This window comes from Ips typographus, linkage group LG12 (genome assembly GCF_016097725.1).
Source record: "Ips typographus isolate SLU linkage group LG12, UJ_Ityp_2.0, whole genome shotgun sequence".
Classification (NCBI taxonomy): domain Eukaryota; kingdom Metazoa; phylum Arthropoda; class Insecta; order Coleoptera; family Curculionidae; genus Ips; species Ips typographus.
In genome coordinates, this window is record NC_138433.1 from 3,888,680 (window position 1) to 3,916,451 (window position 27,772).

At 48.2% G+C, this 27,772-nt stretch overlaps 1 long non-coding RNA gene and 1 other non-coding gene across 2 annotated transcripts in view; both read left to right on the forward strand.

Moving 5' to 3' along the window:
* LOC145736576 (uncharacterized) overlaps positions 1-27,772 on the forward strand; it is a 279,046-nt gene that overhangs the window by 86,985 nt on the left and 164,289 nt on the right. The gene's annotated exons all lie outside the window — the stretch shown is intronic.
* Positions 4,574-4,646, forward strand: TRNAV-CAC (transfer RNA valine (anticodon CAC)). The gene has a single exon. It is a non-coding gene; the product is annotated as a tRNA-Val (tRNA).

Genomic DNA, 27,772 nt, shown 5'->3' on the forward strand with positions numbered 1-27,772 from the left:
AGGAACTACAACAGATTATGGGTCTGAAAAGCAGTTTTACAACGGCATACCACCCCTCGTGCAACGGCCTAACTGAACGCTTAAACAAAACGTTGGCAGACATGCTGTCACTATACTGCAACACAGAGCAGACAGATTGGTGCACTTATCTGCCTTTCGTGACATTTGCATACAATACGGCCAAACAAGAGACGACACGTTTTAGCCCATTTCAACTAATATTCGCAAGGAACCCCACACTCCCACTCGACGCCACCCTGTTAGAAACTGAGGACGAATCGAACACAAACGAATTACGAGAGAAAGCTTTATTGTTAAGGGCAATTGCTGTAGATAATATCCACAAAAAACAAGAGAAGGACAAGGACATTTACGACAAATATCACAGAGATGGTGAATTTGAGGTAGGAGATAGGGTGAAAATATTCATCCCAATCAGGAAAGTGGGAAAAAGTGAGAAACTGCTGCTACGATGGTTCGGACCCTACAGAATAATAAAGAAACTCAGTGAAGTTAACTATGAAGTAAAACAGGAAAAAGGAAAAAAAAACGGATATAGTGCACATAGGGAGGATTTTACCATTTTACGATGAATGGACTTTGGGGCATATATCCGATGTGGATTCAGACGTAGAAAGCAAGGAAGTTGAACAATAAAATAAGTTGTAAGGGTAACATTTTGCATAAGTAGGGTGCAAACTAAGTATATTTCATAAAGCTTACATAGTCTAAACAATTAAGTATAAACAATAAAACATAAACTTACAAGATACATATTTAAATAGGTTGACCGACCGTCACGCCCTCTTCCGCCAGGATATCACAACCTAGGAACTCACGGAACAAGCGACTATCCCGCGCACTTCGAAGTGGACGAGGAAAGTCAGTAGAGGGCGCCACCACCCGCGAACTGAGTAACGGGTGCTCTGGCGCACAGATAGGCAAGACGAAGCCGCGTAAGGCCGCCCTCCAGGAAGGAGCAACAGATTCCAGGAGAACCACAAGGGAGATAACAAGGGGAGCGTAATAGGACATAAGTTACGATTGGTCACACGTTGTAAATAAAGCCATGGGGCATGTAGGTTATTTAGTTAAGTTAGGGTTAAGTGTCCGGGGCGAACACTCTTCAGAGGGGGGAGATGTCACGAATAACATAAGTTGCACCATGTTCCGTTACCTAGTCTGGCCCCGGTCTCCCCCAGTGCACTGCCGAATCAGCGAGACCGGCAAATTGGGGTCATGAGATGAGTATTTAATCAGCGTCTCAAGCCATCGAAGATTACTGGTCTCTGGGTCGGTCTATCGAGCATCAGTCCGAACTTCCTAGTGCCCGGACGGCTCGATACCTTCTTGGAAATCCAGGCTGAAAAGACTAGAGTTCTTACGCAACCCAGTGGTGACCGTCGGGACTCTTGACCCTATCAGTACCTGAAGTAAGTCCTTTGGGCGTGTCGGTCATAGGGGCTCCCTGCTTTTATCGAGCGGGTTTCGCTTGGCGACACTTCAAGAGGGCTTGCAGTGCCTAAAGTAAATCCTTCGGGCTTGTCGGACATAGGGGTTCCCTGCTAGTATCGAGCGGGTTCCGCTTGGCGGCACATCAGAAGGCCTTACGCACACTCACACACACACACACCCCCACGCACCCCCTCGTAGAGAGTGTTCCATGTGCGTCCCGCCTGTAGCGGTACTGGCGGCCCTCTTAATCTGGGGGTAAGATTTAGTTAGGCATTATCTTCGGTATAAAAATAAAGGAGACATACTTGAGCTACGTTTGTTGTTTCTCTTCCTACGCTACCCCCAAAACGTGACAATATTCTTCGCCCTGCAGGTGACTATCGCTATAAACTCCGACGCGCTCCGCTGCATCATGTCCTTGGAGTCCTTAGAGACCTTGGCGGCGGGCGGGATCGAGTTCTTCATTATTTTGGAGATATTGGCGACGGGAAGTAGCCTATCGGTGGTCTTGAGGAGATTTTCTCCGCATTGGTCTTCCATCTCAGCGATCATGCTCTTCATCCTGTCACCCCGATGGCTCATTTTTAAAGGGCTGAAAATGAAACTGTTTGAATGGATGAAACCGCACCGGCTGCCCGTTGGCCATGAAACAGGACAGATGCACCTGATATAGCCTCGCAGCTGGAAAGACACACGGCCCGTGCGTGCCCTGCATGCTGTCCAGCCAGTGTGGCATCGTCTACAAACCTGCACGGCCGCGACCTCTCCGGCCGCTGCTTGACTGTACAATTACCAGTGGGCTATACAGTCCTTGCTTACAGGAAACAGGCGTACTTCCGTATCCTGCTAAACCTGGCAGCGTGCCTCCATCCGTTTGTCGCAGCACTGAACCCGCATCCCTAGCATATGTCGCTTGGAACACGCGCAGCTGCGCATCCCTAATGCCCGGGCCAGGAAATCTGCAGGCAGTCCCAGGTAAATATAATTTTGGACGCAACAGTTAAAAGCAAACTTTATTAAATTATTACTCCTCTTTTCACGACCTCACGATAATATCAGAAGAAAGAATGCTCTCGTGAGCCGTATCCATGGGTGCCCTGTGCTAAAAATGCACTTCATTCCGTTAACCCGCACCGGATGCGCGTATTCAAGTCTTCCAGAAACTAGGACTAGGACAAGGCCCGGAATAAGGTCCCACAGTAGCGTCTCAATAGCCCAAAAATACTGAAACCAACTTTATTTAGTCTTGCATTCAATAATGCCGTCAACCCGCAGCAGCTGCATCACCGCCTCGAATGCGCTCTTTATACACTGCTTCTTTACAATGAGCGGCTCGAGGACGAGGCCGCGCATGTCCACGAGCTCGCCGCTTACGCCGTTAATGCCAAGGCGCGGGCGCCCAGGGAGCTCATTCTCAAGCCGTGCCAGCAGGTCCAGTACTGCGTCCGTCCCGCTGTTGGCGGCCAAAATAGCCGGGATGGCCTTCAGCGCCTCGCTGCAGGCAGCAAAAACATCTTTCTCAAGTGCGTTTCCGTTTGCATTCTTTAGCGCCAGGGCCATGCTCATCTCAGACGATCCGCCGCCAGGGACCAGCAGCGGGCACTCCAGAACGTTTCGTGCAATCTTGACCGCGTCCATGAAGTTTTGGTCCAGCTCGGTGAGTATGTCCTTGGTCGGGCCCCTCAGCACCACCGTCACCGCCTGCGGATTCTTCCACCTGCTTATCTTGCAGTAGTGCATGTTGTTGATCTTCACATACTCAAACAAGCCTGCCGTGCCGAGGTGCCTCGGGTCTAGATCCTCAATCCTGTTCATTACAGTCGCGCCGGTGGCCTTTGCGATTCGCAGCAAATCGCTTTTCCGGAGCCTTCTCATCGCCGTGACACCGTTCTTATACAGAATGCTGAGCGCCAAGTCGCACATGCCCTTCTCAGTGAGGACAAGATCCGGCTTCAACTCCAGTATCTGGGCACACATCTTCTGGATCTGCTCCTCCTCGATCTGGAGCGCCCGCGAGAAGTCCTCGGTCTTGGAGAACTCCAGGTTCGTCACACTCTCGCCTTTTCTATACTCCAGGGGCGAGTCCAGCGCCAGATTCTTGGGGTTCTCCAGCCGCCTCTTCATCTGCGCGTGCACCAGGTCCTTCTCGATCAAAACACCCTCGACAACCTCGCACTCCTCGAAGGAGCCGAGGATTTTCTCGACCCGGATGTCGTTTTTAATGTCAATCCTGGAGGGCCTGCTCCTCCCCGCTGTTGTGTCGTAGTCGCCGGCCTGGTTGACCAGTGTTGCGGCACGCAGCGCCAGCTCGGGAATTGGAACCCTCAGTATGCTGCACACCTTTGTCGCAACGCCGGACCTCACCACCGAAAGGAGCTCCTCCAGCTTCACCTCCTCGGAAACAGCATCCAGCGTGCCGGTGCACACGTCCCTTGCCGCACCCAGCGCCTGGCACACCCGTATGGGGTGGCTATCCTCGAGCAGCACGACGACCCTGTCAAGCAGCTCGGCCGCCAGCACGACGACCGACGTTGTGCCGTCACCGCACGTATTGTCCTGCGTCTGGCTCAGCTCTATCAGGCAGCGCGCCGACGGATGGCTGACATCCATTTCGCGCAGGATTGAATTTCCGTCATTCGTGAGCTCGATGGAGTTGATCTTGGTAAGGACCATCTTCTGCATCGCCCTCGGCCCGAGGCATGTCTTTATTATCGAACTGAGCGTTTTCGCCGCGTAGGCGCTCGCCTTCTGGACCTCACTGGGGCCGCTGGAAACAAGAATGTACGCCTTTTGTACTGGCCGCTGCATCGGGGCAAAATTTTGCACACACTAGTATCCTGGCTGCAACGCCCCCGTACCAGCCCATCTGGGTAAAGCCCACTGGAGATAGCAGACCTTCCGCATAAACAGGCCGAAAGTCTGCGCCTGTCGACATTAGATGTTGGCCCTTTATGGATCCGCCATCGCATAGCTGCTACTAATGCTCCCGAATCCGGCATCTGCGGCCTTCCGGCGTTTCCGCGCTTGAGTGCCTGATAAGGTCGCGAGCTGCTAGCAGTCTGGCACAGTGCAGGGAGCCGCAAATAAAAAATTCCACCTGAGTCGGTCAGAGACTCAGACATCCATAGTGTAGCGGTTATCACGTGCCCTTCACATGGGCAAGGTCTCGGGTTCAAACCCCGATGGGTGTATGTTTTGCAAAATTTCCGTCCGCGTGTGGCGGCTGCTGTTTTGCTTTGCGGCACAGAGCGTGCATCCCGCGCAGCCCCTATCGTCTGCATGGAATCGAACACTGAGCTGGTACATGCCAGAATAAAGTACATAGACGAGCTGCTTGCGAGGCTGGAGAACAAGCAGGCCCCGTCGCTGCTTGCGATACTCCGCGACGAGATCGAGCAGCTGCGCGCCTCCAGGGCCCAGTGCCAGGCTGCAAAGGACTCAAAAAAGGTCGTGCGGATGGAGGAGAAGCTGGGCAGGAAGCGGTACTATCTGAAGGATGGCAGTGTCTATGTCGTAAAGGACCGTGAATATCGATACCTCTATGATGCACAGTCCAAGGTTGTGACATACGAGTTCGCAAATGGACAGATCGAGCGCACATTTGAGACAGGCCTGAAGGAGATACGGCACAAGGACGGCAGTATAATTGTGAAGAGCGGGTCGGGGGACTATCTCCACATTAATTAGCACGTAAATAAACTTCGCTGTGGGCAGATGGGCTTGTTTACTGCGCCTTTGCAATTAGGGGCTAATCCTTGATATTTGTCAGCCTGGCACCGGGCACAATAAGACGAGCCCAGTGTGATGCTGAACTATCCCACTCTGCATGCATGCCGAGCATAGTTGATATGATGTGGACGATGCCCAAGCGTCTGGCAACTTGGAGAAGGATGCGCCCCAGGAATGCTAAGCCGACTAAAAGGGCGGTGTTCAGGCCAGCCTTCGCTCGAAAGGGTGCTCGCTGAGCTCCCCCGGCCCGAGAGCGGCTGCGCGGGCCGCGCCGGAATGCTCCAGCAAATTTTAGCAGCAGAGGGCATACCAGCCCATGAGCGAAGTGCTGGAGTTTCTGGCCAGCTTTGAAGATGGGGCAACGGAGGAGGACCTGTGCCGCCACTTCCGCAAGCTCAACAAGATGGAGCTGGCCGCAATTCTCAACAGTCTTCTCCAGTCGAACCAGATCGAGGTGGCACAGCTGGAGGGCAGGATGCACTACAGGGCCGTGCGGAACAAAACCACCGACTATGAGGCGATGATACTGGCGCTCCTGGGGCAGATTGGCTCCAACGGGATGTGGCTGCGCGACATCAAGACGAAGACGAACATCCCCCACAACCTAGTGCTGAAAATTCTGCGCAACCTGGAGGCCGCGAGGAAGATTAAGAGCCTCAAGTCCATAAAGAACAACAGGAAGATGTACATGCTCTACGATGTGAAGCCCAACGAGGAGGTAACTGGCGGGGTGTGGTTCAGCAACAATGATATGGACCTGGTATTTGTGAACAAGCTCATGGATGTCATCTACCGCTACTGCCACCGCCCGGAGGAGGAGTATGCGCTCACCAAGATTGATTCTCTCGCGACCATGATGAACGTGAGAAATTTTATTGCCGAGAGCGGTATTTCTGAGGTTGAGCTGAGCATGAGCGACATTGCAATGCTGGTGGACTGTCTGGTCTGCGACGGGCGCATGGAGAAGATTGCGATGGAGAGCGGCGTCGCGCTAAGATCACTCCGAGAGGCATACCTGAAGCGCTAATTCCCGCCCTATCCCACTTCGACCCCTTTGGGTACGCATGCTGCGGCGGGCCGTGCACGGCTGGACTGCCACCTGCTGGTTGTACAGCTATATTTTGGAATAAGCGCGGGTACTTAATAAAGACTTTAAAATGATATTGATTAGGCTTGTATTCGCAGATTACTGGACCACAAAAAGAGCCGGCGTGAGGCGGGCACAGAGGAGAGCCCGGGACTGTTCTACCAAACATCGGTGGCGTGGGCCAAGGCCGGCAACGTGCAGCAGTGGGCGCGGGCTGCGTGCGCCTGCACAGCATCCGCTGCTGCAATTCTGGCTTGGGCGCGCTGCATTTTCAACGACCAGTGCAACAAAATGGAAGAAAAATTTTACCTCCATGGAGGCCTCTACCAAGCAGTCCATTCTTTTCCACAAACGGCCTATCACCGACCTGACGTTCCACAAGGACGGCGATGTTTTGTTTGCGTCCTCCAAGGACTGCTCGGCAAGCATGATCAACCTGAAAGGCGAGCTTCTCGGATCCTTCGAGAAACACGAGGGTGCGATTTCTACGCTGGCCTCGGACCGGAATAGTCTGCTGACCGCCGGCCTGGATCTCAATGTCATTATGTGGGATGTCCTCACTGGGCACATAAGCGGCCAGCCTGAGATCCCGGCCGTGGTCAGGAGCATCGATTTTGACCGCCAGGCGTTCTTTTGCACGGACAACTCCATGGGCAAAGAGAGCTTTATCGGCCTATACGATCCCCGCACGCCAGGAATCGACAATATTTACCACTCTGACATACCCGCGACGAGGCTGTTCAGGTACAGAGAGTGCATACTGTTTTCTACTGCAGACGGAACTCTGACTAAGATCGACTTGCGAGCACGAGCAAAGCTCGCCTCCGTGAAGGTGCACCGTAGCAAGATCACCACTGTGCGGCCCTCGGCCTGCCGCTCGTTCTTCGTGACCGCATCCTCCGACTCGGCAGTAAAGATCATTGATTCTGACAGCCTGGCCGTGAAGAGGAAGTTTGACTGCGATGAGCCCATAAATAGTGCATGCATCTTCCCAACAAACGACAAGCTTATTGCGGTTGGTGGAATCGACGCCCGCGATGTTACGATAACCAAGGGGAAGAGCACCTTCGACACCAACGTATTCGACGTGGTCACTCAGCGCAAGGTGGGGGCTACACGACACACTTTGGTACGATCAATGCTGTTGATGTCCATCCGATGTCCTGATGACGTCTGTGCACGGGATGACCAGTGGAATTTTAACCGGAGACCAAATGGCAAGCTTTGTCGTAGAATACTTTGGCGACAGGATATTTGGGGATCCATAAACAAAGATACCGGAGGGCTAAGCCTGTGTTTACCTAAGAATTGCCCCAGTGGCAGTTTGTAATTCTATATTTAATTTAGCGCTATGAGCTGCTTCGCCCGCAGTCTCCACCCACCACTCTGCAAGATCTAGTGGCCAGCATCCATCATTTCCACCTATTTAGCGATCTAATCTGAACTAAGCAGGCCGAATCGATGGCAGAGAGGCGCTTGCAATGCATGCCGGCGGTTGCGGTGTCCGGTCGATGCTGCTATTTGCAGAACCCATTCGCTTTGGCACAGTAAATCCCAGCTCGGCAACAATCGGGCGGCATCAAGGATGCATGGTACTCTGGTATACTATGCCGCAATACGGACTGGATGGTGCCTCAGGGCACATACTGCATCTTCAGTATGCTTTTCCGTCTAAATACGACTAGGATGGACCGGAATGCAGTGATGAATTGCTGTACGTCGCAGACCATCACGGAAACAACGTCATAATTGGGTATAACGGCGGATAAATCTTCTGTGGTGTCGCCCACAAGGAATATTCGAGTGTCTGCCGACCGGAATGCCTTTATGTAGCTGTGCGACATGCCACAGTAGTCCAAGAGCAATATTCGGCAGCCGCGGAGCGCATCTAGCTGGCTAGGCAGCGGATGCTGCACAAGGCTTGACGCAGCACCACCGTAGTAATATTCGAATATCAAGCATATTTTAATGCCCATGCGGACTGTCAAGGATCTAAAAATTTGCCACAAGCACACACAGCGCTTTGGACGCGGCCAGGCCACCCCGGCAAACGCAATCGAATAGGCTGGCCCTACCGGGCTTAAGACAATAGGACGTATGCGCAGGACACAGCCACTATGCGGAGCAGCCTCGCCCGAGATGGGGGATTATGCCCCATTTTATCAAATCTCGATGCGGACTGTACTCGTTGGCAGCATAGCGTCACTGGTGAATAAACCATGCTCAGAACACGACATTTAATAATAGCGGTTGTAAATATGCTGGACGCTGCTCTCTAGGAAAATCTCCATGGCTACGAGTGAATATTTATGTTGACGTGAGCTATTTAGCTTACTATTTCTCGCCATCGGCTATACCCCATGTGGGCATAAATGGCTTATGTGTAACGGCCTAAAACGACTCGCGCTGAAGCATATCTTGCGAGTCTCAACCGACATATGCCACTCGACAACAATTTAGATTATACTGTAAAACTGTAAGGCATAAATCCGATGGGAACGCCAGCTGCTTGCTCGGCATCATTTGGCCACGCTCATAGTTCTTGGCCGCGTATGAACTGACACACAGAGCGTATTCTTGAGCCCAATCCTGCCTGCGATCGTATTCTTTACGCGATGGCTGAACTCCACAGCGCTCTCGCCACGCAGCCTCCTGACGGGCTCCAGCCAGTACACATCAGCATCAATCCGCCACCTCGTCATCAGATAGAGCAGGTGCACCGTGAAACAGCTGTCGCGCCTGTTCCAGTACGGATCCATCAGCTTCTTCTTGTATCTTATGCCCACGGGACAGACGGTGGCGTCCAGCTCGAATGCGCCCTTCTGGAACATAACAACGTATTCGTTGTTGACAACGGTCCCCTCGGGGAAGATAAGCATCGGCGCCTTGTTCTTCTGGATGTGCTCCTTCACCCGCCGGAGCGTGTCCTCCCTGTCGATCTTGTCGCTCCGCTTGAACGCGATGGACCCGTTCTTCGATATGATCGTGTTGAACACGAACCCGAAAAGGCCGCCGTGGCTCTCGGAGATGCATGCATGGCAGAACCTGTAGCTGCTCAGGATGAGAAAGTCTATGAAGGACGTGTGGTTGGCTACGTAAAAGTGCGGCTCGCGCAGCCTCTTCTTGTCTCCGTGGTGGTTTATGTGGCAATTGAAAACAACAATAAAGAGCCGGAAGAAGAGCATGAAGGAGTAGGAGACGACCTGCTCGTTCGAAACGTACACGCCGTATAGGAAGCACGCTGCCGTAAATACTCCACCAGTGAGCAGGACCGCCAGCCTTACCGGGAAGAGGATGAAGTATCTGGCAATGAAGGAAAATATGTAGACGCCGCTCTTGTACAGTTTGAAGCGGTGTACCGGGCGGAAACAGAGGGAGAAGTTGTCACTCTCCAGTGCGCGCGTGCACATCGACACCATGTCTACCGCGTCGCTCAGAAACGTCCGTATTTTTTGCTGCGGACGTGCTTTCATGGGTCTCCAAAATGTCAGACTGAATTATGCCACGTTTCTCATGCGGACAAGCAAAATTAAAGGAAAGAAGAGGGCGTCTTGCGAATCACAGGGAAGATCTGGTCGGAAGCGGGGAGACCCACGTGCCTGGTAAAAATGCGCAAAGGCTGCGTTTATTGGCGATGCACCTTTGCCGTGCCTGTTCCCTGGCTTTTCTTGCCTTCGGTCTTTCTGTCTTCCTTTTATGGGCCTGGGCAGAGGGAACAGCGCATGGGTGGGAAATAAATAAAGCTGTACGCACATGGTTGTCCAACATTCCTGTTGCGCTGCAGGCATTGAAATGCACGGCTTGCCGACTGGCAGGCATCCGCGCACTGCTCTCTATTTGCAGGAAATAAACACGCAAATGCTGGGCCGCAGGCAGTGCTAAAGGTGCAAAAATTAGGCCCCAGATGGACGTGGATTTTAAAGAGTCGAGGCTCGAGCTACATTTTCTGGTACGCGACGCACAGTGCTGCGGGAAAATAGAAAGGCTGCGCTCCTACCTGGTCGAGAAGAACAACGTCCACATGTACAAGCGCCTCGCCGAGGAGGGGGTTCTCCCCCACAGCCAGACAGACCTGGACCAGATGCACCAGAGGATCGCTCACACGCTCGGGGCGCTGGATGAGGCTAAGAACAGCGATCCCGACAACGAGAGCCATATATTTGAAGACAAGAAGATCTGCGAGTTCCGCGCACAGATTATGTATCTGGAGGGGTTCAGGAAGGGCGTAGCGGAGATAATCGAGTACGAGTCGTCACTCAGTCTGAAGATGGATATATACCTCTGCAGGATGCGGACGGCAATAATCCTCAACGACCGTGCCGGACTCGTGGAGAGCGCAGGCCTTGCGACGGAGGTCTTCGAGGGCACCTGCGACTGGGACCGCAAAAACCGCTTCAAGGTTTACCTTGGGGTCTACAACCTCATCAAGGCGGACTTTAGAACCGCAGCAGTATTGTTTTCCGAGGGGCTGGCGTCCTTCGAGGCACCGGAGCTTCTGGAGTTCAACCACCTCATTCTGTACTATGTGTCTTCGGCGCTGCTGAGCTTTACACGCACGGAGCTGAGCTCCAAAATCCTGGAGAACAGCGAGGTGCGCCGGGCGCTGGCCTACACGCAGCTCGCAGAGGCCTACTATAGCTGCGACTATGGCAGCTATTTCAGGCAGGTGCTGGGCTTTATCGAGCTGTTTGAGAACGACGCAATTATAGGCCTGTTTAAAGAGCACTTCTGCAAGGAGATGAAGATAAAGGGCTACGGACAGCTCTTGTTGAGCTACCAGTCCACGTATCTCGATCGGATGGCAGATGCTTTTAATATCCAGGCGGAGCATCTCGAAACAGACCTGCGGAACTTTATCAACGAGGGCAGGCTTCCGTGCGTGATCGACAGAGTGAACGGCATCGTTAAAATTGTGGAGGTCAAGGAGACGGCCAATCTGGAGCTGGCGGTCCGGAGGGCCGACAATATTCTCAGGAATATAAAAAAGTGCATTCATTAAAGTGGTTCCAATAGCCTCGGGCAGCTTGACTTAATATTTGCTGCCGCCGAAAGAATCAGTGGCCCTCATAAGGGTATTCATTTAATAAGGACACTATTTATAGTTTACTTTCGTGCGCCGCGTCCATATATCTACTTATGCTTGACTGCTGTCCCATATATTGGCGTCGAATGTCCAAGGCAAGCACTGGAGCAAGGCGGCTCTGCAGCATGCGCAGTAATATTGCTGCCCCGGGCTCTTCCCTTGGCCGTGCCCGCAGAGCGTGTAATTCCTACACAAAGTAACTGGGCCATTGCCCTCTTTACCAGGCAATGGTGTGCATACAAGTAAGGTAAGAGCCATTGTACAGGGTTCTAGCAATGAACACCCCATGCTGGTTGCGCTATTATGGAGTAATCAAATTTTATTTAGATGCTAATTCCATAAAATTCTGTCTGCACCGATGTCGCCATAAGACCCCTTGATAAAGGCCTCTTAAACAACAATTCATACCGGTATGTATATGTATTGTGAGGTAGAAGCCCTCCGTTACGGCCAGTCGAGGGCTGCACGACCACATTTGGCTCCTCCAGCCCATCTACTGAGACGGCCCAGGCAGGAGGCGCTCTTAGACGCAACCATAGACCAGGCCAAAGCACGAGTAGTCCAATAAAACGAGGAGGCCTGGAAAACGCAGCCAAATCCACTAACGACAATAGAGCTGCAAAATCAATAAGCCGTCATTGCATGGAGGAGGATAGTGGTGTGTCCATGTGGGTGGGGCTCGCGCTGCCTGCTATTCACTACACGGTTCCGCCGACCGGCCGTCTTGCTGGCCATGGCTGCCTGCCTGGTATGCTAGATGGCGAGCCGCCGGCAAGCGAATGGAGCGCGTGCAGCGCCAGGTAGGAGAAATACATCGCATTGTATTAGAGGGACAAACCCGCAGATATCACCCGGATAATAGTACGACGAACATCGGCTGTGTGCTGCCGGCAGTCTGTTTGATATGTGACACAACGCAGCAGGAAATTGTTTGACATTCTGATTCCGCCTGGAGTAGCATGCGCCCGCGGCCCCATATAAAAAATACATCAGGCACAGATTTGTGGCCTCCAACAAGTAGCGCCATGGAGCAGGAAAAAACCCCTAAGGCTGGCCAACCCGGAGAGGCTGCGCTGCCGAGCCAGGCGGCCCGTGGGAAGAGAGAGCTGTGCAAGAGCAGCCATGAGCTGCATGGCAATGCCGGCTGGCATAACCTGGTGAAGATTATCGCCACCCTGAAGGTGCTGCGCTACCTGATACTAAACCTTATCGAGTTTGGATTCATCATGGAATTCCCCCTGTCCAAGATCAATCTTTCGGACACATTCTACTTCATCTGATTCTTTCTCCTTAACGGCATGCGCTGCTACGGCTCCTACGTCGTGTCTTCGCGCTACAGACGCGCCTTCACGCTCTGCCTCGCCGCGTCCGAGGCGGCCCTCTCTGCGCTGATTTTCTTCAAGATCCACTACACCTACCTGTCGGGATGGGCATACACGATCGCCATACTGACCGACCTGAAGCTCGTGTCCTTCCATTGCCTGACGGACGCCGCGACCACCGAGGAGTTTACATTTTTCATGATTGCCCCCACGCTTGTCTACAAGAAAAGCTATGCCAGGAAGAAGAGCGTTAACTACAGGCTCGTTGCAAGGCGCTCGGCCCAGTTCGTCCTCTACTTTGTTGTCTTCGTCTTCCTCATGGACCAGTACGCCATACCCTCGATCTACAAGATCATCCATCCGCAGTCGTACTTCTCCATCATAGAAAACTGCATAAACGTGAGCCTATCTACAATTCTGCTCTTCATTCTCTTCTTCCAGCTCATGTTCAACTGCTTCCTCATCATCGCGAGCGAGCTAACCGGCTTCGACGAGGCGATTTTCAGTGAGTGGTGGAACTCCAACACCGCCAGCGAGTTCTGGGTGCGGTGGAACATGCCCGTCCACCAGTTCATAAAGACGCACATTTACGCACCGCTCATCAGAAAGGGCTTCAGCAAGCCCTTCAGCAAGGCAGCCTGCTTCATATTCAGCGGCATCATCCACGAGGCCGTTACTATTATGGCCATCAAGAAAATCACCGGGTGGATGTTCTTCGCCATGGTCGCCCAGATGCCGCTCATCTCCGTGAGCGACGCCTTCCAAAGCAGGTTCCCCTTATATGGCAACATGTTCTTCTGGCTCTCCTTCTGTGTCATCGGCCAGCCCATCATCGTGCTGCTCTTCTTCCGCTCACTCTACATCGACCAAACCCAGAATATAGGTGCATAGCCCTGAGACCTGCCGCAGCGAATAAACATTTTCAATTTTGCACCGGGTGTTTATTTCTAGTCCATTTGTAGGTTAAAGGACGACAACACAGGCATCTCCGTCGGCTAAATATGCTTGGAATGCAAAATACTAGTCGCCAGGCGTGCAAATAGCAGCGGGGCTTATGAAGCCCTTCCTTGCTGTACCAGTCTATTGAGCACCGCAGAGCGCCAGCCGTAAGCTAGTGAACTATTCCACAGGAGTTAACTGGAGTGCAGAAATATGGCACTGGCACGAATCTGCTGGTGAGCAGCACTGCATCCACACTCAGAGGCCCCATAAAATCTGCTGCCGAGCCAGCAGCTGTGCACACCGATAACATCAATAATTGTCGGGGCCTTCGGTAACTGTATTCTCCTACAAATTCTGAAAATTTTTGCAGTCGCTGCTTTTACGCCTCCATGAAGATTGTAAAGTTGGATGATGCGATTGAGAGCTTTGACGCCGCCGACTACGATGCGCCATTCGTAATACCGACGGAGACCGTGTATGGGCTGGCAGCCAGAATCGACAGCAACGATGCGCTGCGGAGTATTTATGCGATTAAAGGACGTCCATCCGACAACCCGCTTATAGTCCATATTTCCTCGATGGCGATGCTCAAATCGATGATGGACGGGGATATTCCACGGGAGTACCATGTGCTTATGGACCGATTCTGGCCTGGCGCGCTCACCCTAATTTTCAGGTGCTCAAAGCATATATCCCCGCTCCTCAGGGGAGGCGGCGTCGACTCGGTTGCCGTGCGGATGCCGAAGCATCCCGCCCTCCGTGCGCTGATCGACCTAATTGGCGTGCCCATTGCCGCGCCGTCTGCAAATACAAGTGGCAAGCCGAGTCCCACCAAACTGGCGCACGTTATAGACGACTTGGGAGAGCGTGTGGGTCTATATATAGACGACGGGCCGTGCGAGATAGGCCTGGAGTCTACTGTCTTTGGAATCCTCGAGGGCAGGCCGATGTTATTCAGGCCGGGTGGTGTCACCAAGGAAGAGATAGAAAAAGTGCTGGAGCGCCCTATCGCGCTAAAAAACACCATCTCCGAGCACGAGGCCGTGGTGTGCCCTGGCCAGAAGTACCGGCACTACTCGCCGTCGATCCCAGTTTATCTGTTTAAAGGCAGCCATTGGGCCGCCAACATGCACATGCAGGCAGAGGCGCTTGCCGGCCAAAGGATAGGCCTGATGCACGTGCCCGGCATGCAGCCCACCTTTCCCATACTCGCCTATTTTGACCTCGGCTCAAGTCCGCCGGAATGGAGCCGCAATATTTTCTCCGGCCTCCGCGAGCTTGACGGCACATGCGATGCGATTTTCGTGCGGGCGTTCAGTCTGGAGAACGAGGGCCTGGCGATAATGGATCGGCTGGACAAAGCCGCGACTTTCGTTCTTGAGTGAACACATGCGCTGTCCCAGGCACCCCTGCTGCATTTATACCTCCCCGGCCAACACTGCGGCGAATATAGCCAGTCTGTGTGAAATGTGCATGCTGCAGCCGTTCTGGCGAAATAGAGCTCTCCTCCAGCCAGACTTCGTCCCGGCATTTTTAGCATGGCTAACAGCTTGTTGCAGAACTTAAGCTTGAGGCCCAGCGCGAGAGCTCTCTGTACTGCTACAAATGCCCCTATAAATAAAGTTGGCTTCCCAATACCGCCTCCTAGCAATTAGTTTATTGCAAAACGCCCATTCTATTGTTGCCTGTCCCTGCATTTCTGGCCTTGGGGCGCGTACCAAAGAGATGCATTCCCGCGGTGCACGCAGGGCCGAGAACTGGCTTATTACTGGTTACGCCGACGGCTGTAATAGTCCCCAAAACCACGACGGGTTGGTGCGCCCGCAGGAAGCTTTAGGACGCAGGCCGTGCCTTAATTTCACGCCTTTCCGGATTTTCGCAAGCACAGATGGGCATGTCGGCATTGTTAAGACGGCTCTCTAAGTATGCTGAAAACCTCCACGGGCGGCATATCTACAAATGGATGTCTTAAGTAATGATGTCTAGTAAGACTTGAGTGTCGGCGGAGTCCTGCATGTCTCCAAAGCCATAGAATAAAAATTTGGCTGCCAGCCTCGCATGGCCGCGCGTGGGATAGAGAAACTGCTGCTGGAGCACCAGGTGCGGAGGAGTGGGCAGAGCTATTTTATTGAGCTGAATAAGCCGTCCGACTTCGTGTATGACATTTCTGGCCTGGAGATAGAATACGATCCGGAAACCCATGAGTGTGCCGTGCACTGCGCCGAGCTTCCTACCGCAGTAGTGGAGAATATCCTCAAATTTAGGTACATGGAGATTGCAGATTACGTGCCGTGGATCGAATCCAATCTAAATATATTTTGCATGGGACAGCTGCCCAGTGACCTGCTGGAACGACCCGCGGGGAGCCTCGCCCCGCGTAGTGGCTATCCGGAAGAGCCCATGGATCGCTTCTCCGCCGCGAGGGAGACTGGCGACAAGTCCAAGCCGACAAGGCTCCCCAGCGACTACAAGTTTCCCATGAACAGCACGGTAACACCCAACCTCCGCTACGAGGCCATGAGAAGCAACATTCTTCTGTTCGCATGCAAGAGCATAAATGTGACGCTCGAGTGCAACAGGTGCAAGACCGTACAGGCGGCGCTTGAGACCACGCAGTGCCGCAGCTGCCGCAATGAGATGGCAGTGACGTATCTGCCCATGCACAGCCAGGAGTATTTGGGGTTCCTCGGCCTCAGGCAGTGCTCTTTCGTGTGCTTTAACCCGAGCCGGTATCAGCTCAGCTGCAGCGGCTGCGGGGCTAACTATTAGACGGCGCCGCTCGGATGTGCCGTTTCCTGCGCATTCAGCTGCTTTGATTGCTTTGCAAACATTAGGCTGAGGATTGAGCAGATTATCTACCAGCCGAAGCGCCACTACGACCTGAAGAGCGGCAGCGAGCTGCCGAATAGGGGTGCATGCAAGCACTACAAAAAGTCGCTGAGATGGTTCAGGTTGCCAAATCATGCCAAACACGCCAGTATGCTCGGGCGCAAGATGCTCCCGCGGCCCAAGAGCAAAGTACAACGCTTCGTTCTATAGTTTCAGGCTTCAGCTGCACGATGCATATCACCGCACGGCCTCTTGGGGCGGGCCCGGCGGCACCGGGGCGCGCTATGCCCCATACAGGAATGAACAAATAAAATTTATTTAGCCCCTGCATGCCGAACGTGTGGAAGTGGAAGGTGCAGGCGGTAGTTGTGCTTGCATATGGGGTGCTCTTTGTTCTATATTTCATCGAGAGGTACGGGCAGCTGGAGCGATGCCCGACCATCATTTCCCTGCGGTCCAGGAGCCCACAACTCCTCCTCATAAGCACGGGCCCGAAGGCCTTCATGCTGTACGATACGCGCGGGCACCGGGAGGAAGTGGACAAAAGCCGCCTGGGAGCGACAAACAGCTGGCTCATGGACCTGCTAAATAGGGAATTGTCGAAGGGCGAAGACGTAGAGTTGCGTGTGGATGCATCAAGACATATGCTCATGTGCCAGGTTCTCAGGGACGGGCGGTATTTCGTGTTTCCATACGGCGCATCGCTTGAGCTTGAGTCATCCGGCCCCGCGGCCTGGCAGAGCCTGGCCGATCTGGATGAGAAGTTGGCTGGATGAGAAGAAAGCGAGTCTGAGTACATGGCTAAAAGGGAAGACTTGCTGCACATGCGCTACCACGACCATGTGAGCCCGGAGGAGCTCAGCAGGTTCAACCAGGTGTTGAGCGAATACATGCAATCGGGCCACTACAACAGCCTGCTGAATTTATTCCACAAGGTTTCGATAGACTCGCGGAATGGCGGGCGCGGATCTGCCGGAGACTGAGGCGCTCGGCGGAGCGCTTTCTGCAGTGCCATCTATGGCAGCGCAACTTGATATGCTCTCGACACGCTCAGGTCTATTGTGATGCGCTGTTGCTTCTCCTCCCTTTGTCGTATCGTATCGTGTTGATTGTTTGTTTATATAGCCTTCCACACTGCAGGAATGGGCTGTCCATCGGCTAGCCACGGCTCGCGCCGCACGCGGACCCATCTTTCTGCAACATGCGCCTCCTATTTTACTCGCTGGCAGAGCGCCCAGACTTATTGCACTGTAGCACGAGCATGCTACTGCACAAAGTACTAACATTGGCCAATAAATTGAATTAGGCACTATATGTCAAGAGTTTAAAATGTGTCGGTGATTGCTGCGACAGCAGGGCATGCAATATCGGCTGGGAGCCCGTAGCCTCATGTGTCATTTAATCGTAAGCTGGCCCAATGAGGGGGAATCGGACGGTATTTCTAGTACTCGTCTGCCAAACCGCCCATGGCAGCTTGTGCAGGCCCGCCACATCGGCCCATTTCAGATGCAACACCCCGCAGCGCCCTGCGTCTCAGCTTCTCGGGGGTCTACGCGCCAAAATGCCTGCCGCAATAAAATGATGCATATATTTAATAATTCCCCGTCACTGATAAATGTCTGGATATCCTACATTACCATGAGCGCATGAAACAAGCGCAAATATTTACTGCAACGCAGTTAACTCAGCAGGCCATCCGCAGCCAGCGGCCCCTGCTAGACACCTCCCATGTTTGTATTTGTTTCAGGCCCGCCCCTTCTGTAGTGCATCAAGGATCGAGGTTTATTAATTAATCTGCATCACAAAATATTTGTGATATATTAAAATTAAAAAACAATATACATAAATATATATACAAAAATTAGCCCTCAACCTAATGTTTGGAGCAGCCCCGCTTGCAGTTTCTCTTCTAGTGTCCAGCGTATTCGCCGCCGTCGTTGCGCCCCTGCCCCCAACCGTCATCCCAGGGCCGGGTTTGCACTGCGGCCCGGTGTGCGTCGACACCATTCCTCTGAACCCGCGCGGCAAGTGCGTCGATTTCTTCAAAGAGGGCCCGCTGATTAGTGAGTTCCGATGTAAAGGTAGTAAATGATACTCCGGCAAGTTACCTGTATTCAATATATATTTGCTGAATAAATCGCTTATATTTATCGTACTCTATTATGCCTACTCATACAATATAATATAGGTTGCTGTGTATACATAAAATACTTATAATAGCGAACCGATTGATGCAATACGGTTAATAATAATACTTAGCTATGCATGTCAATGAACTGTTACAACTTCAACTAACTATGTTACACCTCCTTTTCCTAGAGAATGACCTTTGCTATGGCCACTTGCAAAGGGCACTTTACTAAAAAAAAAGGTTACTGATGCCAAGTTAATTAAAACTGTTTTAAGTTAATTTAATTACAAATTTGCAATCTTTAGTACTTAAAGCTATACACTCTACGCTCAAAATATAGTTACTTTTACGATAAAATTTTCTCTGTACCTACTACTTTTCCATACTATAGCAAATATAGCAATAACATAAATTATAGTCAGTGGTACTTTAACTTAACCTAACCTAAATATATTTCTATCCCAATTTGCGTTTAATTCATGTGTTTTAAACAGTAAAAACCAACAATAATAATACCAACCACCCATTAAGATTCTGCCCACCATAAAAAACAGTAGGAATACTAATGACTGAACACTTCGCACGTTGAACACTACCGGCACGATGAATGCTAAGAATAGTATAATATACCTATAAATTAAATGTACGTACAGTATTTAGGGTATTTACACTGTGTACTTTCGATATTTATAATAGTTACAATATTTACAGACAGGCCTGTTTATCTAACTTAGAACTAAACTTAATTATCAAGAGACATTATATTTCTTAATTCTATTTTTATGAACCTTAATCTGCTTGTTGTTATTGTCTTTAACAATGCAATTTGGACCTTCAATTAATATGACTTCAAACGGACCATCAAACCAAGAATCTAGTTTTTGACGATCTTCGTTGGTTATAAGCACAAAATCTCCCGGGCTTATTTGTAGTCGACTAGTTTGCTGATCATAATGCAACTTACGCTTTTGTTTGGTTTTTTCAAGAAAGTCTCGAGCTTTATTTTGCGCTAACTGCAACCGAAACCGAAATTCTTGATCATACGATTCTAAATTGTATAAAGGATCTACACGAGAACCATTGAATATTTCAGGTAGGTCTGCTCTTTTACCAAATACTAGCTCGAAAGGTGTGTAGTTATGATAAGTACTAGGAGTCGTATTATAACAAAAAGTGTAATAATTTGTCCATATATCCCAATCTGTATGAGCTTGATCAATGTACATTCGCATAAATTCATTAAGAACTCTATGGTTTCTCTCGCATCCACCTATGGACTGACTGTGATACGCAGTGCTAGTTTTATGCGGCGTATTTAACATTTTTGCTAAACTTTCAAAAATTTTATTCTTGTATTCTGTTCCTAAATCAGTTCTTACTTCTTTTATAGGTCCATATACTAAGATAAATTTTTCAAATATAGCTCGTGCTACTGTGGAAGCTTCTTTATTGGGTATTGGAAGTATTACGATGTATTTAGTTAGTTCACATTGAAGGGTCACTGCATAACAGTTATTGTGATTTGATTTTTGAAGTGGTCCTATTGTATCTATACAGACAATGTCAAAAGCTTTTTGAGGAGTTGGAGTCAAAGTTAAAGGTTCTATGTGTTTTACGGCGGCTTTATTTACCTGACACTTATGACACTGCCTAACATATTTAGCGATGTCACGTGACATATTTTTCCAGAGATAAAATGACCTTAATTTTTTCAATAATCTTTTCTGGCCACAATGTTCACCTAACATAGGATCATCATGAAATTGTTTGATTAAGTTAAGTTTCTCGTCATTGTCTTTGATTAATTTTCTTTCTTTACATAAAACAATTTTAACTTTTGAAAGTATTTTATGCCCTACTTCCTTTAATTCATTTACGGTGCACCGTGTGAAAATCTTGTCATTTAAATTCAATCGCAAATGTGTAAACTTACTATCACCAGCCATGTTATTCAGCTTAGACAATAGTTTCGGTAATGAAAAATTGCCATTAGCAATTGAAAGCCAACACCGAGCGCTCTTTTTGCGATAATTAATAATAATGTGAATGCATTCTTTATCAATTTCAAATCTTAAGGAAGGAAATTTCAATAAATTATAATTATTAAGGGCTTCATAAATCTGAGGTTCTTCAGTACGTGATAATTGTTTATCCCCAGTAGTAGTGTGTTTATTAAAATTTTGGTTTGTCTTAGTCATTGATCTGGTAATTGCTAATATTTGAGCCGTGTTTCTGATTTCCTGCAAATCCGAAATATTTATTCGAGATAAGGCGTCTGCGCCTACATTATCTGTTCCTTTTATACAGTGCGTTTTTTTTAACGCGCAACATAGGATTTTACGTGTTAAATTTTTAAGCACATGTCAGACCATGTTATTTTGGAACTACTAGTATAAAACTTGACGGGTGGCTGTTTCGTACCCTGAAGCTTAAGTAAGTTTATCAATTCGGCCTAAAAAGTGATTAAAAACTTGCAAAAAATCATCTTTTTTCGAAAAGATTTTATCTTTCCATCCTCCCTGTATGTATGATAGGTACTTGTTGTTTTTGATACTGGCACGTCAGGTAGCAGGTAAAATTTGGCGTAGAAAGTAAAACAGGGTGATCAAAATGCGAATATTAACTTTATATCAAGAAAGTTAAGAATAAAAGAAGTATTTTTATAAGTTAATTGTTCAAAGTGAACTCCGTATGAGGCCAAACAGTATCCCAAACAATCATAAAATGTCCTTTTGACGTTCAAAAGATGTCGGGTCGTGATGCAGTCAAAATGTGTCACTCTACCTGCTACCTGCCCTGCCAGTATCAAAAACAACAAAGAACAACAATGCATACAGGGAGTATGAAACAATAATATCTGTTCGAAAAAAAATGATTTTTTGCCAGTTTTTAATTACTTTTTAGACTAAATTGGTAAATTTACTTAAGCTTCAGGGTACTAAAAACACACCCGTCAGGTTTTAGACCTGTAGTTCCAAAATAACATGGTCTAACAGGGGCTTAAAAATTTAACATGTAAAATCCTATGTTGCGCGTTAAAAAAAACGCACTGTATATTCTATATCAAAGTCAAAGTCTTCTAAATCCAATCGTATTCTGGTTAATTTGGACGACGGGTCTTTCATAGAGAATAAGTAAACCAGAGGTCTATGGTCTGTTTTGACTAAAAATTTATGTCCATATAAATAACAACGAAAGTACTTTATTGCCCAGTGAATAGCTGTGAGTTCTTTAAGAATCGTTGGTTTGTGAGACTCGCCTTTTGTAAACATACGAGATGCATAAGCTATAGGTAGTTCCTGACCATTAAAATTTTGTGAAAGAACTGCACCACAAGCAAGTTGGGATGCGTCAGTAACTAAAATAAACTGTTTTGAGAAATCCGGATATTGCAAAATGCGAGGACTAATTAGTGCTTGCTTTAAACGGTTAAATGAACTTTCGCATTCGCTTGACCATACAAACTCAGCATTTTTCTTAGTTAGCGAATTTAAAGGTAATGTGATAGTTGCAAAATTTGGTATAAACCTTCGATAATAGTTGCAAAAGGCAACGAACCTTTTTACCTCATCAGCAGCTCGCGGCGTCGGATATTTGTTTATAATATCGTACTTAGTTTCATCGGGCAAAATACCTTTGTCTGTTATTTTATGACCTAGAAAAGTGACCTCTTTTCTAAAAAAATTGCATTTCTTGGGATTTAATTTCAAATTGTACTTTCTGCAAGTTTCAAAAACGCTTTTTAAATTATTCAAGTGATGTTTTTCTGAACAGCCTATTACTATTAAATCGTCCATATATAAAAAAGCTTTTTCTGGAGTTATTCCGGCAAAAGCAATAGACATCATTCTTTGAAAACTGTTGGGACTGACTGAAAGTCCAAAAGGCAATCTGGTAAATCGATATGAACCCTTATCGCTGCTAAATGAAGTCAAATCTCGCGATTCTTCATCTAAAGGTATCTGATGGAATCCTGATAACAAATCGACTACTGAGAACCACTTTGCTCTACCAAGTTGATCTAAAATATCGTCTATGCGATTAATCGGAAACTTGTCTCCTATAAGTACCTTATTTACAGCTCTAAAGTCAATACATAATCTCCACGCTTTCTGATCAGTTTGCGATTTTTTAGGAACCAATAGAACCGGACTATTGTATGCTGAGCAAGATGGTTCGATTATATTATTATGTAACAATTTTTCAACTTGTCGATTTGTTTCATCTTTAAGTGCTCTGGGAGCTCTATAATTTTTAATATAAATTGGTTTTTTGTCAATAACTTTTAATTTTTGTGTGTAAAAGTTGTTAAATGTTAATTTATCTGTTTCTAATCCAAAAACGTCTGAATAATCTTCGCAAAGTTGTAGCAGATCTTTTTTAACAAAGTCTGGGACATCTTGATTAAGTTCTTTTAAGAGTTGAACATGTCTATCTTGATTTTCTGTTTCTATGTTGTAAATGTTAAATTTATCGAGACTGATAGTTTCAAGATTAGATATGTCTACAGTTACATTTTCAAATGTTGTGTTTAAGATTTTTACAAGCGGATGTTTTTGAGATACTATACTACGAGCTAAGTATACACCAGGCTTTAATTCTTTATTTAACACCACAACGTCGTGTGTCAAATGTTTCAAAACGTCGATCTCTCTAATAACTTCACATCTAGAAGGAATATGGTACACATTCTTTTCAGGACTGCTTAAAATTGGAATTGTTAACTTTTTGTGTTTTAAGTGTACCGTCAGATTCCACTTAGAATAATCTATTATTGATTGGTAAGCAACTAAAAAATCTCTACCCAATATTCCGTCACATGGTATTGGAACATTAGAATCAACTATATGAAATTTGTGAGGTAACGTACACCCTTGGATAAAAATATTTGTGTTTGCAACACCTAATGAATTAGTTAGGTCTTCTGTGATACCTTTGATGCTAGTGGCTCGAGAAAAATCAACTATTTGATCAGGATTTACTGATAAACGTTTAAAAATTGATATGTCAGCTCCGGTGTCTACTAGTAGCGTACTAACTGAACCAGTCATTTCTAACTCAACTTTCACAAAATTTGAAAATGTCAGAGTAAAACTATATATGGTTACATATCGCCCAACCGAGTCGCTTCTTGGCTCGATTGGTGCTCCAATCCGTTTCCCGACTCCGAAAAGCCAACAAAATTAGGACTAGAGCCTCTATAGTACCTAGCAGATGTGTTACCACGATTAAAACCTCTATTAAATGTGCCTCTGCTTCTATTACTGCCTCTAAATTGTTCTCTATTGTTTCCAAAATTATTAGAATTTCTATTGTAACTGTTAGAATATCTATTGAAACTCCTATCGAAATGCTGGTTATAACTATTATTACGTGGACCTGTGCCCCTAAAGTGACGTCGCGCATTATGAAAATTGTTTTGCCTAAACTGAAAAATATTTGCCGAAGACGGTGCCAACGAACTAACATTCACAAACTTAGTAATAGTTTCCTGTACCGAAGAAAACGTGCCAGCCTCCATTATTAATCGAACTCTTTCACTACTGACATTTTGGCTAAATGCTCGCACAGTATTTTCAACCGTGTACCGTTGGGCAACTTCCGCTGGTACGCCCTCTGTAATATAGGCTGTTTGTAATTTTTGCGCTAATGCGTCCACTTCAAAAGCATATTTTGCGGCTTCTTTATCGTTTTGTTTCAGATGTAAAATTTTTGCAGTCAATAATTGTGAAGTTTCGCCTTTAATCGAATTTTGAAGTTTAAAAATTATGTCGTCAATTGTATTTTCATTCGTAATAAGACTTCGCGCTTTTCCGGTTAAACGAGTTTTCACGAAAGCTACAGCGTTAGCAAGTTGATTTTCGCAATTGTTTTTAAGTAAAGTTAATGCATCTAAAAATGACTGTAAATTTTCGGAGTTACCATCGAATTGACTTGGAACTAATTTACTAGCCAAACTAAAAAATTCTACGGTGTTTGTCGACATTTTTGATATTTCAACGATACTTTTTAAACGTTCTAGCAGTGTTTGTCTGGAATTAAAATTTAGTTTTTCAGTTTCTTTTATATAGGGCGCTGCTGCTGCCAATAATTCCTCTGGGCTCTGACTCTCTTTTAAAACTTGAGTTTTAAAGTTGCTTAACTCTTTTTCGATTAAACCAATCTGTACAAGTAATTTATTTACTCTGTCTAAATTTCCGCGTCTCTCGGTAGATTCTTTATTGATATTACTTGAAAAGCTTTTTGCAGCTTCGTAAATTTTCTTAACTTCTGTTAATCCTTTACTAGTCATTTATCAAAAATAATCAAATTGATCCAAATACTGCAGTTTAAAGATAGTAACTACAGAATAGTCATATAGACAATAATACCTATAATAAAATTTTTAAACGCCTGAATTGAAATCAACTTAAAAGTTTCATTGTAAAACCCAGTTTAATAAACTATTTACTACGACTAATTATTGCTTACTTTTCTTTTGCACAGTTACACACAAGAACTTAACACTGAAGACACTTGAGTTTGTTGAGTTTGTGCACAATAAACAGTACATCACTATCACTGTACATACGCGCACACGCTTACCGGAACAGCTCTTCCGTTTACTTACTCAACATTACGTTTCTCTTATAGATGCTAAAGAGACTGCTGCCATGTCGCGGCGGATCTGCTTCTTCATATTTTTCTTGACAGCCCGAATAATTCTCCACAATAAGAGCATTGCCAACATAGCGAAAATAAGATACAGAATCACTTTGACGTCTTTAGTGATGTTGTACTCAGCTTCTTGTACTATAAAATTGGAGTTAACTACGCCATTTTCCGTTACTTCTTGCTTGGTATCTTTTGACTTGGTTTGCCCCATCTTAGCTCACATTTATACCACGCTCAGCTCCTAAGCAGATTTGTCGGCATCGGATACATTACGAAACACAACCAATGGCACTACACTTTTCTTTTAACTTTTACTTTTTACTATTTAATCAGAAGTCCACGAAAAATTAGCAGGATCGCCATGTAAAGGTAGTAAATGATACTCCGGCAAGTTACCTGTATTCAATATATATTTGCTGAATAAATCGCTTATATTTATCGTACTCTATTATGCCTACTCATACAATATAATATAGGTTGCTGTGTATACATAAAATACTTATAATAGCGAACCGATTGATGCAATACGGTTAATAATAATACTTAGCTATGCATGTCAATGAACTGTTACAACTTCAACTAACTATGTTACACCGAGATGTTCTCAGGAGATGCTGCGCAAACAAGAAAGAGTGGCTCTTCATGGCATCGTCCAGCAAGATCCTCAACTTTGGTGTGTGCGGCATTGGCGTAAGCTTCGAGCAGTACAAGTGCTCTGTCTACGAGACCATACGGTGCCTGGCCTGCAAGCCAAGCTTCAAAGAGAACGAAGAGCTCAACCGGATACTGTGCCACATATATAATGCTGCCGAAAAGAAGGGTGTCAGGGAGCAGGACCTTCTTATCTTCACCTCCATTGCGATGCACAACCACAACTACCTGACGAGGTTCCCGAGCAAGGACACCAACACGAGCTTCGACTGCGTGTGCAGAGGCCTGATGCAGATCAAGAGCAAGGAGTACTACGAGAAGCTCAACAATAGCCCCTACAACTACATCACGGAGCCGTGGAGACTCAACTGCTTCGATGCCACGTCCATATCTGATGAGTTCGGCCTGTACTGGAACGAGTTCAGGCACTCCAAGCCTACTGACAACATCACCGCGATGACTTACAGCATCAAGGCCATGGCGTCTATCGAGGGCCAGCTGCTGTCCAGCATCAACACCTGCTACGACTTCATAAAGATAGCCGATAAGACTATCAGAATGAGGCTGCTGCGCCGGTATGAGATTCTGTGCAAGCTCGGTTCATTCATGTGCATGCGCGAGTCCTTCTGTGCTGTTGTTACCCAATAAATACTGTTAGTGTGCATGCCGGTGGTGTTTTTGTTTCTTTTGTATTTAGGGGTGCTCCCGCCTGCAGCGCATTCGGCGGGCTAGATTGGATGGGCCCTGGCTGCGTGGAATAAAGAGGACGGACGCCCCGGCACTCACGCTGGCAGCCAAGGCCGGGAGGAGTTGGCCTGCTGCGGCGTAGGCCTCCGTGGCATGGCATCGCTCCGGTATTTCGAAGAACTATGCCAACAGCCATCCTTGAGCTGCTGATCAGGAGCCTCCGCCCACCCTGCCCGTGCGGTCATCGGAAGGATTTGGTCACCAGAGGCAGATGCGGAAGCCGATCGTTATCCGCGCTGGAGGAGTGAACGTCGCCAGGTGACAGAGGCAGGGAGGGTGCGAGTGCCACCCGCATGGAGGCACGGCAGGCCAGCATAGGTATGGCCGAAAAGCCACAGGAGGACGGCGCGGCCTGCGACCCGGCCAAAAATAGTTCCGGGGCGTATTTATTCAATGAGTGGCCGGGAGCATTGCTCGACAGCAGGGAGACCTTAGAATGCATGGCCGCGCAAAGGATGTCTATGAATGCCGGCTATTGCTGTGGCTCGGAAGCCGCATCGGCGACCACAACTTCGATGGCCTTTGCAAGGACTGCAGTCAGCTGGAAGTCCTCGAGACCCAGCTCTTCGCAGGCACACCTCAACGTCCGGAACTGGCAGCCCAGCATCAGAAGAACAGACTGGTGAAGAACGCCCAGCCTCTGGATGTCCTGTCCCAGGAAAAAATGCTGCGCGACGCGCGGAAGCGCGTCCATGATGCTCTCCGCAGAAACCGCGCCTTTGGCAAACATTCGCAGACGGCACAACTCATCCTGGGAAAAGCCCACCTGCCTCAGCACGGCCCTGCGGGGGAGAGAGTGGATGAGGGCCAGGCTCAGCGAGGGAGAAAAGAGCCTGAACGAATACCCCAGGAGCGGCACAAAGCGCGCGGTAAAAGCATTGCACATGCCCTCGATGCGGGCATCCATCGCTACCCCCGGCGCATCTTCTCCGTGGCCCCGGAGGCCCCTCAATACTATGGCTGAGTAGCAGCCGGTCGCCTTGGATGCGGCCTGCTTGATGCCAACTGGCAGGAAGCCGTTCTTTCTCCAGAAGCCGTGCAGCTTTTCAGTGAGGCCGAATGACGAGCCTACCCACTCAGCCTTGGGGAAGAGCACGGATTCTATTAAATTAAAAATGACTGAGGCGCTCCCGGTGTCTATG